The sequence below is a fragment of the Hypanus sabinus genome, chromosome 8 (assembly GCF_030144855.1).
Source record: "Hypanus sabinus isolate sHypSab1 chromosome 8, sHypSab1.hap1, whole genome shotgun sequence".
NCBI lineage: Eukaryota > Metazoa > Chordata > Chondrichthyes > Myliobatiformes > Dasyatidae > Hypanus > Hypanus sabinus.
The window spans coordinates 167,168,976-167,182,208 of record NC_082713.1 but is presented as its reverse complement, the minus strand read 5'-3'; positions in this window follow the sequence as shown (position 1 = coordinate 167,182,208).

Sequence of the window (13,233 nt, the reverse complement as noted above, 5' to 3'; positions counted from 1 at the left end):
CTTAGAACAACCTACCAGCCGATTTTCTTATAAAACTGCACAACAGTGTACCTAAGAGAATTGATGCAGTTTTAAAGGAAAAGGGTGGTCAGACTAAATATTGATTTGATTTAAATTTTTTTATTGCTTATTATCTTTACTGTTCTTTATAGTAATTTTGAGATGCTTAGAAACATCTCTCTTCATTATTTTTGAAAGCACCTTCACTTTACAGAATTGTTTTTACATGAGCCTACGTCTTTTGCAATATTTAAATATTTGTCTTTACTTATGATTTTTAATTTATTCTCACATTTTTATTTATTTATGTATTTATTTGTTGAGATACAGTGGCATGGTTCAAAGAGCTGATTCCACACTGTACCTCAACAAATGAATACATAACTTACAATGACTAATTGACCTACCAACCCATATATCTTTAGGCTGTGGGAGGAAACTAGAGCTGCTGGAGGAAACCCATGTGGTCACAGGGAGAACGTACAAACTCTTTACAGGCAGCGACAGGAATTGAACAGGAGTCATGGTGTATGAACCACTACGTTACTGTTATGCCCCAATTTATTTTTACAATCTATGTAAAGCATTTTCAGCCTACATCTATATAAATAAAGTTAATGTTATTATCATTTATTTTTCTCTCAACTCAAGCTAGTAAAACTAGCACACTCATCTCTCAATATACTAGGAACTTTCGGACTATTCTAATGGCGTTCAGTATTATAGCTTTCTGAAGATTTACACGGATATTGCTGTGTCATCCTAATTGCTTACTGCTATTTTGTATGCCCTTGGGATGTAGTGCCAGTTCTAGATATCACTGTCTGGACAATTAAGTTCATGTTCCAAAGCTTTCAATTTCTTCTTTTAATTCAGCATATTTCTGGTGTTTTTCACATTGATTTATGTAAGTTATGTGTGTTTGAAATTGCTGTATCTTTTAAGTAAGCTGTTCTTGCTTGATTATCCTGTATTAGTATATCTAGGCAGTTTTAAAATATTGCCCTATTTGTAATAACAGATTGGTCATAATATAATTTGTAGGATTCTGACTCTAAAACTGGATCAGGGTTGTATTTATAGTAAAGAATGAATTCTTTTGTGGGTTTGTATTTTAAAGCAAGATTTTGGAGAAAGATGTTTGTCACTTAATTGTGTCTGTGTAAGTAATTATAATTATAATTATTATTATTATGTGTATTCATGCTTTTGTGTCTTCTGCCTCATGGTAATGGGTGGTAAGGTGGAGATGCGTCTCTACCAAAGGAGCTGTAAGGCACCCGTTCCCCCTGCTAGCCTGCAGGTCACCCTTGGGCAAGGTGTAGCACTGGCTTAGCCTTCCCCCCCCCCCCCCCCAACACCAAGATCAGGGCAACATGAAGCCATGGGAGCAGGTAGTGGATGGTTGTATGAGCAGCCGGTGCACATAACAAGTCCTGGTCATGCAACCACTGACACTAGGCAGATAATCTCTGAAGGGTATTGATAATGGCTGGAGTCACCCATCTTATAAAGATTCTGCCCAGAAGAAGACAGTAGCAAACCACTTCTGTAGAAAAATTTGCCAAGAACAATCACAGTCATAGAAAGACAATGATCATCTACGTTATGTGACACGGCACATAATAAACAAATGCCTGATGATGGGGGTGAGAAAATAACTTTAATTATGTTGGCTGCTTTACCAGTGAGGTGAGAAGTATAGATAGAGGCCATGGAGGGTGGCTGAAACATTCACTGCTTCTCTACAGATACCACAGCTACAGATATTTTTCTTTTTGTGATAGATTACCACCTGGTTCCTTAAACTCATCCATCATGTGCTGAAAGAAAATATCTCAAAAGGGGAACAGGAACAGGAACAGACAAACCAGTGATGCAAAAGAACAGCTGTTTTGTTGAAAGGGGTAATGAAACCATGAAATAGCATGAAAGGCACATGACTGCACATACATTAGAAAGGTTTATGCAATAAGGCATCTTCGGTATTAATGCATTTCTCCTTCTATGGACAATAACAGAAAACCCGCAGTCAAGGCAAGAACCAACAACTCAAAATTGTTTATCTTTTGACCATCAAGCAGCTTTGAACTATGCCATCCAATATTATAGTAAACCACAGATGTGCAGTGGTGAATATATTGACTGCCTGGTATGGAAACACCCATACCCTAGAACGGATAATCCAAAAAATGCAGTGGATAGGCCAGTCCATCACAGGTAAAGCCCTCCTCACCATTATGCATATCCACATGAAATGCTGTCACATGATGGGTAGTATCCATCACTAGGAAACTCCACCACCCAGGACAAGCTCTCTTCTCACTGCTGCCATCAGGAAGAAGACACAGAAAACTGAGAACTCACACCAGCAGGTTCAGAAACAGTTACAACCAACAGAAAATCTGCAGATGGTGGAAATCCGAGCAACACACACAAAAGGCTGGAGGAACTCAGCAGGTCAGGCAGCATCTATGGAAAAAAGCAAAGTCAATGCTTGAGCTTAGAGTGTGGATCAGTACTTGGAGCTATGATGTTGTGGCCAGTACAGAGATGTGGATGGTTCAGGGGAGGGAATGGTTACTTAGAGTGCCAGGCTTTAGATGTTTCAGAAAGGACAGGGGGGAGGCAAAAGAGGTGGGGATGTGGCACTGTTGATCAGAGATAGTGTCACGGCTGCAGAAAAGGAGGAAGTCATGGAGGGATTGTATGTAGGTAGAAGTTAGGAACAGGAAGGGGTCAATAATTCTACTGGGTATTTTTTAGTAGACCACCCAATAGTAACAGGAACATAGGGGAGCAGATAGGGAGACAGATTCTGGAAAGGATTAATAATAACAGAGTTATCGTGGTGGGAGATTTTAATTCTCCAAATATTGATTGCCATCTCCCTAGAACAAGGGGTTTAGATGAGGTGGAGTTTATTAGGTGTGTTCAGTAAGATTTCCTGACACAATATGTAGATAAGCTTACAAGAGGAGAGGCTGTACTTGATCTGGTATTTCGAAATTAGCCTGAGCAGGTGTCAGGTCTCTCAGTGGGAGACCATTTTGGAGATAGTGAACACAATTCTATCTCCCTTACCATAGCATTGGAGAGGGATAGGAACAGATAAGTTAGGAAAGTGTTTAATTGGAGTAAGGGGAAATATGAAGCTATCAGGCAGGAACTTGGAAACATAAATTGGGAACAGATGTTCTCAGGGAAATATACAGCAGAAATGTGGCAAATGTTCAGGAGATATTTGCGTATCATTCTGCATAGCTACATTCAAATTAGACAGGGAAAGGATGATAGGGTACAGAAACCAGGGTGTACAAAGGCTGCTGAAAATCTAGTCAAGAAGAAAAGAAAAGCTTATAAAAGGTTCAAAAAACTAGGTAATGATAGAGATCTAGAAGATTACAAGGCTAGCAGGAAGGAGCTTAAGAATGAAATTAGAAGAGCCAGAAGGGACCATGAGAAGGCCTTGGCGGGCAGGATTAAAGAAAACCCTAAGGCATTCTACAAGTATGTGAAGAGCAAGAGATTAAGATGTAAGAGAATAAAACCAATCAAGTGTGACAGTGGAAAACTGTGTATGGAACCGGAGGAGTTAGCAGAGGTACTTAATAAATACTTTGCTTCAGTATTCACTACAAAAAAAGGTATTAGTGATTGTAGGAATGATTTACAGTGGATTGAAAAGCTTGAGCATATAGACATTAAGAAAGAGAATGTGCAGGAGCTTTTAGAAAGAATCTAGTTGGATAAGACTCCAGAACTGGACGAGATGTACCCCAGGCAACTGTGGGAGGCGAGAGAGAAGATTGCTGAGCCTCTGGCAATGACGGGGGAGATTCCAGAGGATTGGAGGGTTGCAGATGTTGTACAAGAATGGGAGTAGAGATAGCCCAGGAAATTATAGACCAGTCAGTCTTACTTCAGTGGTTGGTAAGTTGATGGAAAGGATCCTGAGAGGCAGGATTTATGAACATTAAGAGAAGTATAACTTGATTAGGAATAGTCAGCATGGCTTTGTAAAAGGCAGGTCGTGCCTGACGAGCCTGATTTAATTTTTTGAGGATTTGACTAAACACACTGATGAAGGAAGAGCAGTAGATGTTGTGTATATGGATTTCAGCAAGGCATTTGATAAGGTACCCCATGCAAGTCTTATTGAGAAAGTAAGGAGGCATGAGATCCAAGGGGACCTAGCTTTGTGGATCCAGAACTGCCTTGCCCACAGAAGGCAAAGAGTGGTTGTAGATGTGTCATATCTGCATGGAGGTTGGTGACCAGTGGAGTGCCTCAGGGATCTGTTCTGGGACCCCTTCTCTTCGTGATTTTCATAAATTACCTGGATGAGGAAGTGGAGGGATGGGTTAGTAAATTTGCTGATGACACAAAGGTTGGAGGTGTTGTGGATAGTGTATACGGCTGTCAGAAATTACAGTGGGACATTGATACGATGCAAAATGGGCTGAGAAGTGACAGATGGAGTTCAACCCAGATAAGTGTGAGGTGGCTCCTTCGGTAGGTCAAATATGATGGCAGAATTTAGTACTAATTGGTCTTCATCAACTGTGGGATTGAATTCAAGAGCTGAGAGGTAATGTTACAGCTATATAGAACCTGGTCAGACCCCACTTGGTCAAAACTGTGCTCAGTTTTGGTCACCTCACTGCAGGAAGGATGTGGAAAATATAGAAAGGGTGCAGAGGAGAGTTACAAGGATGTTGCCTGGATTGGAGAGTATGCTTTATGAAAACAGGTTGAGTGAACTTGGGCTTTTCTCCTGGGAGCAGCGGAGGATGAGAGGTGACCTGATAGAGAGGAATTGATCATGTAGATAGTCAGAGGTTTTTTCCTGGGGCTGAAATGGCTAACACGAGAGGGCACAATTTTAAGGTACTTGGAAGAAGGTACAGAAGGGATGTCAGGGGTAAGTTGTTTACTAGAGAGTGGTGATTGCGTGGAATGGCTTGCTGGGGAAGGTAGTAGAGGCAGAAACGATAGGGTCTTTTAAGAGACTCCTGGATTGGTACACGGAGCTTAGAAAAATAGAGGGCTATGAGTAACCTGAGGTAATTTCTAAAGTAAGTACATGTTTGGCACAGCTTTGTGGGCTGAGAGGCCTGTATTGTGCTGTAGGTTTTCTATGTTTCTATGTTAAGTTAAAACATTATTTCCATTTTGTTATACAAACTTCAGCCCAGATAATTATCAACAATGATAAGAATAATAACAACAATAATGAGGTTATTGATAGTTACCTTTATTACAGAGACCTCACATACTCCCTGATGACTACAGCTATGGGAAGTGCACCCAGCTCCTGACACGGGGGACAAGGAACTCTGTGCTCTGAACTATCTGGGAAATGTAGAGCTTCATAGTTGAGACTTTTATTGAGATCGTCACACCCAAGGAACAGGCTCCAGATAATGGGTGACTATCAGGAAAACTGAGGTTGGTATGAAGTCAGTGGAGGATTGCGCTGTGTCCTGTCCCCTCACTAACAGGTATAGGAGTCTGTCTGGGGATGGAATAATATTCCTTCAGGGGTGATTAGCAGTAGTCAGGTATCTAGCACTTTGAAAGCTTAAGGCTCAGAAGAAAAAGGTGATAGGACACTTCATCGTGAGGGGTCAGACAGAAGATCCTGAGCCACATAAGAGATGCCAAGATGGTGTGATTTGTGCTAGGTGCCAGGGTCAAGGGTATCTCAGGTTCTGCAGAATAAGTATAGGGACTTAGGTAATAAGTTAGGAAGCAGGACCTTGAGGGTAGTGATCTCTGGATTACTCCTGGTGCTATGTGAGGTCAGAAGTAGAAGGAAAAGCCAGATGAATTTTCAGTTGAGGACCTGATGCGGGGGCAGGGATTCAAGTTCTTGTTCTAATGGGATCTCTCCTAGGTTAGAGGTAATCTGTTCAAGTGGGATGGGTTGCAGTTGAACCAGAGAAGGACCAATATTCTTGCAGGGAAACTTGTTAGTTTTACATAGGGGTTTAAACTGGACTGGTGGGTTTAGGAGGCCAGATCTTTGAAAAGGAACAAATCATGGGAAAGCAAGTCTGATAATCAGGACAGATAGGGGCACAGTAAAAGCAGAGAAAGAAATATTCAGTGAACTACATTTATTTCAATGCTTGAGGCGAACAAACTTAAGAGCATGCATTGACTCTGAGGACTCATTGTGAGAGCCATAACAGAAACATTCTGCGAGAAAGGCAGGACTGGCAGATCAGTCCTCCAGGATACAGCTGCCACAGGCATGACAGCAGGTGTGTAGATACTGCCACTTGCTCCTGGTTGTAAGAATAATAGGGATTTATTAGTGGGAGAATTTATGTTTCCTGGTATTCACTGGACCACGAAGAATATTTAAAGCTGGACAAGGTGGAATTTGTGAAACATGTCCAGAAGGTTTCCTCAGTTTCTTTCGCCCTCTCTGAACATTGGGGTTTGTTGGTCTTCTTTTTCATTAGTGGGTTCTTTTGGGTTTCTTACTTTGTGGTTGCCTGTCAGGAGGCAAATCTTAAGGTTGTATAATGTATACATACTTTGATAATAAATGTACTTTGAACTTTTGAGTCAATCTATAAAGGGCCCAACTTGAGGAAATGCAGTATTGAACCTCCTCTTATGGAAAGAGGCAGGGCAGGTAATTAAAGTGACAGTCAGGGAGCACTTTAGCTCTAGTAACCATAATTCTATTAGTTTTAACAGTTTTGGAAAAGGATCGGATAGGTCTACAGGGAAGGTTAAGGTACCAAACTGTTGCAGGACTAATCTGGGGGGGGGGGGGGGGGATTAGGCAGGATCCAGCAGAGGTCAATTGTGAGAGCCTAGTTGAAGGGAAAGGAATAAATAGCAAGTGAGAGGCTTTGAAAATGTTTTATCAAGAGTCTACGAGCAATATGTTCCTGTTAGGGTGAAGGGTAAACCTGGCAAGTTTTGGGAACCTTGGTTGAGGAGAGATATTGAAGCTCTGATTAAGAAAATAGAGGAAGTATACATCAGGTTTAGGTGGACAGGATTGAGTGAATCCCTCAATGGCTATAAAAAGATTATGAATACTCTTAAGAGGGAAATCAGGAGGACAAGGAGAGGGTAAGAGGTGGGTATGGCAGGAAAGCTTGAGGAAACTCCCAAGAGGTTCTCGTGCTATACTAAGAGTTAAAGGGAGGTTAGGGAGAGAATAGGTGCTCGTAGAGATCATCAGGGCCTCTTATGTCTCGAACCACAGGAGATAGGTGGGGTTTTTAACAAATATTTCTCCTCAGTGTAAACTAAGAAGAAAAATCATGGTTGCTCAAGAGAAAAGAGAAGGGGAGATGGATGGAGAATACACACATTACCAGAGAGGAGGTATTACAGCACATTAAAGTGGACAAATACTTGGACTTTGTGAGAGGCTACAGAAAAAAATTGTGGAGGCTCTTGCAGAGATATTTGCTTCATCAGTAGCCATAGATGAATTTCCTTAAGACTGAAAGGTGGTTAATGTTTTTCTGTTGTTTAAAAAGGGTAACAAGTACAGGCCAGAGAACTTCAGATGGTCAACCTGACATTAGTAGTGGGGAAGTTGCTGGAGGGAAATTCTGAGTTACAAGCTCTAACAATAGAATCTGGTTAGGAGGAGTTAATATGGCTCTGTATGTGGAAATTCATGCTTAATGAACCTTGTGTTTTCTGAAGAGGTGATTGAGAGATAGGTGATGACAGCGCGGTGGATGTTCTTTATTTGAATTTTAACAAGGCCTTTTACATGGTCCCATATAAAGATGTAAACAAGTTTGAAAGAGTGCAGAGAAAATTTACAGGGATGTTGCCAGGACTGGAGGACCCTAGTTCTGAGGAAAGGTTGAATAGGTTAGGACTGTAGTCTTTAGAACATAGAAGACTGAGAGATTTGATAGAGGTATATAAAATTATGAGTGGTATAGATAGGATAAATGCAAGCAGGCTTTTTCCACTGAGGTTGGGAGCGACTGCAAATAGATGATGATGATGATGACTTTGACTCAGGCTTGAGAGGCCAGTGTCAGGCATTTACATGCCTTACAAGATGCAGAACGAAAGACTGTGTGGAGTGCCACTCCTCACACAGACATATTGCAGTATTTTTCTTTATTTTACAAGGTCAAATTGCGAGCTCAACACTCAACCCAGCACGGATGGAAAGCATACTCGGGAATGGCCCGACTGGATTCGAAGCCCAGAAACTCCGTTCCGGAGTCTGGCGCTGATGTCACTGTGCCACCAGCCAACTACAACCAAAGGTCATGGGTTAAGGGTGAAAAGTGAGAATTTTAAGGGGAACATGAGGGGAAACTTCTTCACTCAGAGGGTCATGAGAGTATGGAACAAGCTGCCAGCACAAGTAGTGCATGCAAACTGGTATTCAACACTTAAGAGAAGTTTGGATAGGTACATGGATAGTAGGGATATGGAGGGCTATGATACCAGTGCAGATCATTTGGAGTAGCAGTTTAACTGGTTGTTAGCATTGACTATATATAGGCCTGTTTCTGTGCTGTACTTCTCTATGATTCTATGTTAGGCCGGTGTGGAAAGTTAGGTCCTAATGAATCCAACGAAAACTAGATAACATTGCATTAGCCTTCCTCACTACTGACTCAATTAACCTGCTCCTTTTGTATAGTAGGGGAATTAAGGGTTATGGAAAAATGGCAGGTAGGTGGAGTTGAGTCCATGGCTAGATCAGCCATGATCTAATTGAATGGTGGAGCAGGCTCAATGGACCAGAGGGCCTCCTCCTGTTCCTATTTCTTATTTTCTTATGCCCACTAACTGAGTCCTAATGCAGGGTGTTGACTTAAAATGTCAGCATACAATCTTTGCCTCTAGAGATGTTACTTGACCCACTACATACTTCCAGCATTCTACGTTTTGTCAGAGAAAATGAAGCCGTTACTGCCAAAGGACAGGATATGATGATGAAAATAAGTGAGATGTGTGTTCACTTGGAATGCCGCAGCTGAACCATCTCTGGCTTCAGTACTAGATGGAATGTTACTCTGGCAAAAAGGGGAAAAAATGCTCATGATGTTTAACTAGATTCCAGTCAACAAGCCAGTCATTGTTACTGAAACTGGAATCTGTTATAGTCAATAAAATGCATTAATAAATAAAATCTGAAGTATTTCCCAGAGAGGAAGTGAAATACCTTCCAGCAGACTTTAAAAGCCACATGCAAGGAAAATGAATTACTTGTTAACATTTAACATAATACAAATCTGCAGCACTAAATGAAAACCATTCATGTAAGTCAGCTGGTTGATTTACGCTACTTAAATAAATAATTCTTCTCAACAGTGACTCTCACATCAAATGTCTCCAATATATAAATCACATGCTAAGCTTTTAGGTTCCTGTTGGTGGCAACTGAAGCACAAGAGTTCTCTGCAAAATTGAAATTAGGATTTGATCTGGAACCATCAGGAGAAGGAAATTCTCATTCAAAAAAAAGTGGAAGATGATCTGGAGTGGTTTCATTTTTATTATTTTGTTATGCAAGTTTTTAAAGATCAAAAGTCAGCAAATTCTCTGCTCAGACTGAGTTGGAGAGACAGGATGAAGTCATTGAAGGACACTCATGGTTTGGCAGTGTCGAGATGAACACCATTGAGACAAGTTCTCGTTGAAGAAAACTCTGGAAATGAAGCATAAAGAAATCCCAAATCCCTAAACAAGATGAGACTATTTAACAAAAACAATTGGACAAAGGTTCAAAGGTTCATTTATTATCAAGGTATACAAGTCTGAAATTCTTCATTTCTCTGGGTAGCCATGAAACCAAGAAAGAAAAGAAAAGCAGCGCAATCAACAAACCTCCCCAAATCCTTTCTCCCACATAAAAAATCGAACGAAAACAGAACAGCCACAACAACCCCAAAATCCTTCCTCCTGCGTAAAAAAATCGAACAAAGACAGAACAGCCACAACAACCCCAAATCTTTTCTCCCATGTAAAAAAAAACAAACGAAAACAGATCAGATACATCAACCCCAAATCACTCCTCCCGCACAAAAACGAAGCAAAACGGGTTAAGCTTATTGACCCCTAAATCCCTCCTGCCACACAAAAGAACAACAAAATGAATCAGGCACATTGATTCCCCTAATCTCTCTTCCTGCACAAAAAAACAAAGTGGATCAGGCACATTGACACCCTCCCCCAAATCCCTTTCCCCACACAAAAAACAAAAAAATGGATCAGGCACATCGACCTCCAAATCCCTCCTCCCACAGAAAAGAAGAACAAAACAGATCAGGCACATTAACCCCCAAATCCCCCTCCACAGACAAAAAAAAATTAGAAGATTGGAGGTAAAAACACAGAACATAGAGTCTATAGTCCATAGTCCACATCCAGAGCACAGAAAAAACCTGGACAATACACTCCGGGCCCAGACGCATTAGTAGGCTCTCCCCTCTCCGGTACAGAACAACTGGCCAAAAGATATGCAGCTGGCGCTCACCTTCTGCACTCACTTCGATGTTTCAATCTCCCTCATCGCTTTAATCAGTGAACAATGGAAGTTTTAATCAGTGAAATGGAGCCAAATATCAGCTAGCACCCCATTCTGCAGCCTGCCCGCTAAGAGATTCACACACACTGCCTCCCAGAATCCTCTCAAGACTACAGAACGCTGAAGCACCCAGATGATATCCAAACAACAGAACACAGGCTCCAGCAGTTCCAGAATCACATTCAGGATGAGAAACAAACGCAAAAGACAAAAAAAGTGAAAAAGGTGGTTTCATGATCTATCCAGAGGATGTTGACCAAAGGAACATTGTACGCAGGCGCCAGGTTGCCCAGAAGATGATTGTAAGAACTTAAATTTTTTACCTTGCTGAATTATTCACATATATATTATGATGCAAACATATGGAAATTGTTCTCACCCTTTTGATTGGTCAGTTTCTAATGGTCTGAGTTAGAGTTACTGCCTATTGGAATGAACCTCAGAAAGAGTTTCCTTGTAGATTCAGAATCAGAATGAGGTTTAATATCACCAGCATATTTCATGAAATTTGCTGTTTTTGTGGCAGCAATACAATGCAATACATAATAATAAAAACTGTGAATTGCAGTAAATACATGTAAGTAGTTAAATTAAGTAAGTCGTGCAAAAAAAAGTGGTGAGATAGTGTTCATGGGTTCAAGGTCCATTCAGAAATCTGATGGCAGGGGGAAGCAGCTGATCCTGAATCGCTGAGTGCATGCCTTCAAACTCCTGTACCTCCTTCTTGATGGTAGCAATGAAAGCTGGGCACGTCCACGGTGATGGGGGTCCTCCGTGAGCTATTACACTTACTGGATGTATGATGACTAAACTGGCCTTCATAATCCCACTAAAATTCACTGGACATAGAAACATAGAAAACCTACAGCACAATACAGGCCCTTCCTCCCACAATGCTACACCAAGCATGTACTTACTTTAGAAGTTGCCTCGGGTTACCCATAACCCTCTATTTTTCTAAGCTCCATATACCTATCCAGGAGTCTTTTAAAAGACCCTATCGTATCTGCCTCCACCACCGTTGCCGGCAGCCCAATCCATGCACTCACCACTCTCTGCATAAAAAACTTACCTCTGCCATTTCCTCAGTACCTACTGCCAAGCACCTTAAAATTGTGCCCTCCCATGCTAGCCAGTTCAGCCCCGGGGAAAAGCCTCTGACTATTCACAAGATCAATGCCTCTCATCATCTTATACACCTCTAACAGGTCACCTCTCATCCTTCGTCGCTACAAGGAGAAAAGGCCAAGTTCACTCAACCTATTCTCATAAGGCATGCTCCCCAATCCAGGCAACATCCTTGTAAGTTTCCTCTGCAACCTTTCTAGTTTCCACGTCCTTCCTGCAGCAAAATGACCTGAACTGTGCACAGAACTCCAAGTGAGGTCTGACCAGGGTCCTATAGAGCTGTAACATTACCTTTTGGCTCTTGAACTCAGTCCCATGGTTGATGAAGGCCAATGCACCGTATGCCTTCTTAACGACACAGTCAACCTGTACTGCAGCTTTGAGGGTCCTATGGACTCAGGCCCCAAGATCCCTCTGATCCTCCACACTGCCAAGAGTCTTACCATTAATACTATATTCTGCTATTATATTTGACCTACCAAAATGAACCACCTCACACTTATCTGGGTTGAAGTCCATCTGCCACTTCTCAGTCCAGTTTTGCATCCTATCAATGTCCTGCTGTAACCTCTGACAGTCCTCCACACAATCCACAACACACCCAATGTAAGTTGTAAGGACAATGTAAGAAGTTTGGTAAACAAGACTAAATATCGCTTCATCAAATTGAATTGGATATCTGGCCCTCACCTGGCTCCCTCTAAGTTTTTGTACAAAGAGCATGAAAGGAGTAACAAGATGGCATTCAGTTTCCCACTGAACTCTGGATGATTGGATGGCCATTGGGTGGCAACTTGATTTTGGCAAGGTAACATACCTTAGTAATTGATTACCATGTTTTCCTTCCATTTTGTCTATGTAAACAATATTCAAGTCTTGTTTCTTTCTTCAATATATGTTTCTGTGTTCAAAGCCATTTTATTTCAAATCCATGTTATTTCCAGCATTTTAATTCCCATTCCCATTCGTGTTCCAACATGTTGATTCATGGCCTCCTCATGCCAAGATAAAGCCACCTTTAGGGTAGAGGGGCAACTCCTTACATTCTGTCCGCATATCCTCAAACCTGATGGTATGAACATTGGTTTCTCCCTCTGGTAATTTTTCCTCCCCTTCTCCTCTTCTTCTAATACCCACTCTGGCCTCTTACCTCTTCACCTACTTATCACCTTCTGCTAGGTCCCTGCCTCCTTCCCTTTCTTCCACTCTCCTCTCTTATCATATTCCTTCCTTTTCAGCCCTTTACCTCTAAAGATGTCCTTTAACATCTGCTGGAAGATGCTGAGGATCTTCTATGAGGCTGTGGTGGCCAGTGCTATCATGTTTGCTGTTGTGTGCTGGGGCAGCAGGCTGAGGGTAGCAGACACCAACAGAATCAACAAACTCATCGTAAGGCCAGTGATGTTATGGGGGTGGAACTGGACTCCCTGACAGTGGTGTCTGAAAAGAGGATGCTGTCCAAGTTGCATGCCATCTTGGACAATGACACCCATCCACTCCATAATGTACAGGTTAGGCGCAGGAGTACATTCAGCCAGAGACTCATTCCACCAAGATATAAC